Raw genomic sequence first — 6,613 nt, forward strand, 5'->3', positions numbered from 1 at the left:
TTGTGGACATAGTGTGTGTGGCATATGCGAATTTGCTTACTAATTTTTCTAGAAGTATTATTCAGTTGAATTTAGAGAATAACCTAATAAGCCACACACATGCTGTAGATTCAAGGACTCCATTCAGGGCCCTGGGTCTTCCACTAGACATATCGATGAACCCCAGGATGTCTCCTGATAAAGTCAGGTTCTGTTAGTCTCAACTGAGATCAAATGTCTCCAGGTTTCTTCTCTGTGGTTTCCCACATTCAGAGATACACAGTTATAGAGACCTCTTGGTCCCTTCAAAGAAAGTTGAATATAAGACCAAGAAAAGCCACAGTCACTTCCTCACAGAAACTTCTTTTAAAGTCCTGTGTTCTAGCATTGGTGCAAGTAATCAATGGTCATTTGAAAATATTTTGGAAAATATGTATAAAAAATAAAAGGAAGTAATTATGTATGTTAGTTGTTCTTAGCTGCAAGAACCTGTTCAGTTATTTTTGAAGGTGGGTGTGTACTTCAATCTACATAACTGTTAGGGTGCAAGCAGGCAATCCCCTTGTTGGGAAATCTATACTTGCTTTTTCTTTGTGTACACACACACACACACATGTGCACACACACACACATATCCCGGTGAGCAGACTACCCACTCAGATACGTGTCTTGCATTCTACATTGCCACATAATTAAAAATACCTTAAAAATTCTAACTTTCAGTTATCATTTCATCTTAATAGCATAGTAAGATTATTTAGTCATTCCCTTAGTGTTGAACATTTCTGATGTTAACAGTTCTGCATAAATAGAGCAAACCTCACTGAACATATGACTGTATTATTTATTTAAAAAATGGTTCTAGAAAAGGAGTAACTTGCATGGATAATTTTAAGTTTCATTACTTACTGACAATCAGTTTGTGGCAATTCAGTACCAAGTTGGAGTGAATGATATTGTCCCCGACAAAGAAGTCTAACAGAAATCAGGGATTTATTAAGAAAAAAAGAAGAAGAAAATGGATTGCAAATTTACTAGGCAAAAAAAGAAAAAAAGAAAAAAAATGACACCATAATGTTTTAAAAATTCAAACTTCTTTTCCCTACTGATGTTTGAGGAATTTGTTGGCTTGTTAGTCTGTTTTTCCTTTACTATGAGTAACTCTTTGGCTGTTTTTCCGCTGGAAACAATTTGCTTATAATCCTTGTGGCATATAGTTCTCCAGTTTTTAAAATATATCTTAAGCAATTTTACAGTATTTTTTTTTCACTCTTCAAGCTTTTCATTTCAGGCAAGTGTCTGAAATCCCAGATGGCACATGAGCTTTACCTTGGCTGTGACCATAGAGGGTCAGCAGTGGCTATCGCGAGGTGGATGAGCTGCCATATATGTGGAAGGACACAAAATGACCACTTGTAAGCATTTGTGACTACAGGAGAAGGCCAGTGTCTTTGTAATGCTGTTGTTGATCCTAGGTAGTCATCAAATATTTGCAGCTTGTTTTATAATTTCTTCCACTGATTAGCTACTTGGATGGTTAGCTAGATAGCAGTTAAATGTTCCTGTTTTTAAAAACCCAAATGATTATTTTTAATGTGTCAGATTTCAACATTTACAATTTAATTCTTCTTCAATTTTTTTTTTTAGTTCCTGGTGCTGGGAATTGAACCCAGGGCCTCCTGCATGCCAGGCAAATGCTCTACCATTGAGCCACATCCCAAGTTCAGTTTTGTGTGTGATATGGATTAAGGGTCTTAATTGACTTTTTTCCACCAAGCATACAAATTTTTCTAAACCATTTATTGAATTAATTGTTCTTTCCTTGTTATCCATTAAGTTTTTCTCTCCCAGCATTTGCTTCTGGGAAATGGACTCTTTTCCAATGAGTAAATGCTTTACTCTTGGGCCAGTATCACAGAATGTTAATTCCTATAGATCTTGTTGGGCCAGCTCTCCTTCATTACTCATTCACTCACATTTTCCCTTTTCTTCTTTATTCTTCCTTGGAAACTTGTGTTTCCCTGTGAGTCACAAAGTCCTTTATGAGACTGTGATCCTGCCATTTGACAAGGAGTAGAAAGAATTCTGACAAATGTCAGCAAGGACCTGGTTTAAAAAAAGAAGAAGAAGAAGAAGAAGGAGGAGGAGGAGGAGGAGGAGGAGGAGGAAGAGGAGGAGGAGGAGGAGGAGGAGGAGGAGAAGAAGAAGTTGTTGTTTCTGGGAAGAGGCTGCAATTCTGTTTCAGAGGGTGGAGGTAGGCAGAAGCTGAGTTGGAGTGAAGTTTGTTGGAAATATTGCTCAATGGGACATTTTGCTTTCTTAATTCTGAGTTCCATTGGCTGCTGGCTCTCTCTTCCTTCATTTATCTTGCACATTTCCTGACTACCATCTTAGAAAAGTATTTTCTGTGTGTCTTGTCAAGTTCCTCAAACTTTGTTTAATTACTTCTGGGTTGCCTCCTACTTCTAGTTTAGCACTGCCCATTAGATATTTCTCTGATGATGAAATGTTCCACAATCTGTTCTCTCATACAGATCCTTAAACTCATGTGGCTATTGAGCATTTGAAATATGTCTAATGCAAATGAACAACTGAATTTTACTTTAACTTCAGTTTTTCAAGTTCAAATTGAAACAGCCAAGTGTGAATAGAGGCTATCAAGTTAGTAAACATGGTGAGAATTTGATATGTATCCCAACCACACTCCACAGTTCCTACAAAGAGCTACCATAGAACCCACCAAAGAGCTCAAGCAACTCAATCAAAATAACAGAGCGAAGCCCTGAGGTCAGGGAGTGATTGGAGTAAGTCTCATACTACCAGGAGTACAGGGTTGAATTAAAGAATAATGATTTTCCATGCATATGTAGGTCATTAATTTAAGAGGGAAGGATACAGACAGAGACCAATTGTGCCAGAATAACACACATGCCCACACAAACTCCATCATTAGCACTACCCACAGATGCCCTTACCCACTGTTTCCATTACCCTCTTCCATTTCTTCCCCCTCTCAATGAAATATAGCTTCTTCTCCAGTCTCCTTAAGAAACAGACTTCATCGACCCAGTAGCTAAATCAGAAAGATTTGGATTGACCTCCCAGCAGGGTTTGACCTGCCAATCATTCCCTCCTTGAAATATTGTTTGAGAGTTGATGGGATCTGATGCCCTGTTTTCCTTCACACTGTGCCGCAGTCTGGCTGGGCACAAAATCACGAGCCACTCAAGCAGGAACAAAGTTTATTTTTTGAAACTGCCGCCAATGTCCGGTACCGCCCGGGAAGATTTTTTCCACCCACGCGGCCTCCTCTCGGACCCCCGAGCGAGCTCCTCCCCCGGAACTCCCTCCTACTGTACTTCCCCAACCAATGGGAACTCTCCAGGAGTCCCGTAGCCGGCCTAGGTGAACAGCAGGAGTCCAATATCCATATGAATGCAAATCTTAACATAATCATATCATCTCAATGGCTAGCTGGCGTCACCTTTCAACCAAAAATGCCATGCATCATATACTTGGCTCTTAGCATCTCCCCCCTTCTGTTTAAGTAACAAGCAATCTGGCTAGGGACCGTGCCTGTTAGGTTTGTCCAATTCAACATATGGTTCTTACCCGTCATCGGAAAACTGACTTTTAGGCGTCAGCCTCCTGTCTTAGGTTGATACCACTGCAATTGGATCATACCCGTCACTGACTACCGGTCCAGCATATAGCCATACTTGTGGATAGGCCTATGTACCAGTGGGGGGGTGAGGTTCTTTGCCTCACCTCTGTTGGCCCCCAAAATTGGCCTTGGTGCTGGTGGGGGGATGAGGTTCTTTACCTCACCTCTGTTGGCCCCCAAAATTAGACCATCACTAGTAGAAGGGAGGAGGATACAGAAATGTCATGACACCAAGTCAATTAACGGCTCCTAGGAAAAATTACATCACTGGTGACACATCAGCAAAGATACGCTAGCACTACCATAATTCGCTGCATCAACAAATAGATCACAAAGCATACAAGTGATACATAGTCCAGGCAAGTTCTGTAAGCAGTTCAAAGTAGAGGAATCTATCAATATGTCCATATCCTCCCAAAATAAAGCATACAAGTGATACATAGTCCAGGCAAGTTCTGTAAGCAGTTCAAAGCAGAGGAATCTATCAATATGTCCATATCCTTCCAAAATAAATCGACTCATTGATGCTAAGAGCCAAGTATATGATGCATGGCATTTTTGGTTGAAAGGTGACGCCAGCTAGCCATTGAGATGATATGATTATGTTAAGATTTGCATTCATATGGATATTGGACTCCTGCTGTTCACCTAGGCCGGCTACGGGACTCCTGGAGAGTTCCCATTGGTTGGGGAAGCACAGTAGGAGGGAGTTCCGGGGGAGGAGCTCGCTCGGGGGTCCGAGAGGAGGCCGCGTGGGTGGAAAAAATCTTCCCGGGCGGTACCGGACATTGGTGGCAGTTTCAAAAAATAAACTTTGTTCCTGCTTGAGTGGCTCGTGATTTTGTGCCCAGCCAGACTGCGGCAACTGGTGGCCCGTACGGGGAAGATTTTTTCCACCCACGCGGCCTCCTCTCGGACCCCCGAGCGAGCTCCTCCCCCGGAACTCCCTCCTACTGTACTTCCCCAACCAATGGGAACTCTCCAGGAGTCCCGTAGCCGGCCTAGGTGAACAGCAGGAGTCCAATATCCATATGAATGCAAATCTTAACATAATCATATCATCTCAATGGCTAGCTGGCGTCACCTTTCAACCAAAAATGCCATGCATCATATACTTGGCTCTTAGCAACACTGTCCTCAGAGCATACTCTGTCCTTGTGGCTCCATTTTCCCCACAACTTTTTTGATTTGTTCCCAACTGTCCCCAAATCTGCTTTTCCTGCCTGTTCCCTCTTTTGAAGTCAAGCTGAATGTTCAGCTGACACTCCTCACCTCCAGCAGGCAACCTCGAAACTAACACATCCCTCCAAGGACAGGCTCCTCCCTTCATTGTGGCCCACCCACATGCAGCACCCTCTGTGTCTCATTGACTCCAAGCGAACACAGCTGGGTTTGCCATAGTCCTCTGTCTTCTCTGCACTCAAAGCTGGAGGCATCATGGGTCTCTGGTTGCTATGATGTGAATGTGTCCCCTCCAAAAGTCATGTGGAAACTTAATCCTCAAAGCAATGGCATTAAGAAGCAGAGCCTTTAAGAGATGATAAGGCTATGGCGGTATGCCCACTGGAATGAAGTAGGGCCTTATAAAAGAGCTTCAGGGAACCCTCTCGACACTCTTGCCCTTCCACCTTCCACCATGTGAGGACACAGTGAAAGGCGCTATCTTGGACTTTTCTGCACTTACTTTGGATCCCTTACAGGTCCTCATTCCTCTCTGTTCCCACATCTGGATACACAGTATTGCTCTGTCCTTGACTACAGCCTGCCCTGCTTCAGGCTCTATGGCCTGATTTGGAGCACAGGTGCCTGTAGACTCCAGAGAAGCATGTACCTCCTTCCATGGCACCCTGCCCTCACTCAGAGGCTATCATACTCTCTAACACTTTTCAGAAGTTCCTATTGCATTTAGGAAGAAATCAACTCCTTCATAAAGCCTCAGAGTGTACATGATCTGGACTCTACCCTGGTGGCCATCACTTTGAACACTTTGCCTTCCTCATTGATCTTCTACCTCAAGGCCCCTGGGAGCCTAGGATCCAGCCCCACTTCCACATCTCCTGGCCCCACTGCTCTGCAGGGCCCTTTCCTGGAAAGTCCTTCCTCACAGGTGAACTAAGGAGTTAAACTCACTGCCACTCATACCCTGAAGCCAGTATTCCTCCAAGATGGGCAGTCAGTCCCCTGCTGACTCTAGTTGGTTTATTCAGGGAAACGTTCATCTTTCCTTCTTACATGTTATTCATTGGATATGATTTGGTTTGATTCAGAGATAAGCAATCATTATAGAGTAGTCATTTAATATCCACATGATTTTTCTGTGGTTCTAAGATGCTTCATATGTTTATAACCCAGGGCATATTATGACAGGAATGACTTGTAAATGACATTTACAAGAAAATCTTTTCAAATTCAATAAAACTCCTTGACACAACAATATCTAAGGCATTACAATTAATAACCCCTGGTGCTGAGATGGTTCTGAGTATACTTGCTCCTCCTAATACACCCAGCTGATGGCTGTCCCTGGCTTTTCACAGTCCCCCTGCCTGTAATGCCACTCTGGTACCTTCTGGGCATTGCGGGTACAGGTGAGAATGCCTGAGTGGAGATGTCAAGTGACTTCTCTGAGCAAAATACAGCAAAAACGGGAAAAACAAATCATCTCTTCAACCTAGGTTTTGATATTCTAAATCTAGGAGTTTCCCAACTGCACAAATCACCACTATTTTCATATACTGAATTCACATTTTAGATTCTCTCTCTTTATATTAAAAAAAAACTACCAAAAGTGAGAGAAAGATTCTATAAATAGCAGATAAGTGTGAATGTATGTATATATGTAGAAGACCACAAATAATGCACCCTCAAATATTAGCAACTAACTGCACGTAGAAGATAAATCTGTTTAACGTCAAAAGAACAGCTTATTTCTGGTAACTAAAAGAGAAACATCTAATATTCATGTCATAA

The 6,613-nt window shown here is 42.3% G+C and overlaps 1 non-coding gene across 1 annotated transcript; it reads right to left on the reverse strand.

Annotated features, from left to right (window-relative positions):
* Nucleotides 1-1,627: 1,627 nt before the first annotated feature.
* Nucleotides 1,628-1,701, reverse strand: Trnaa-ggc (transfer RNA alanine (anticodon GGC)). The gene has a single exon. It is a non-coding gene; the product is annotated as a tRNA-Ala (tRNA).
* Nucleotides 1,702-6,613: the final 4,912 nt, after the last annotated feature.

The sequence above is a fragment of the Marmota flaviventris genome, chromosome 12 (genome assembly GCF_047511675.1).
Source record: "Marmota flaviventris isolate mMarFla1 chromosome 12, mMarFla1.hap1, whole genome shotgun sequence".
Lineage (NCBI taxonomy): Eukaryota > Metazoa > Chordata > Mammalia > Rodentia > Sciuridae > Marmota > Marmota flaviventris.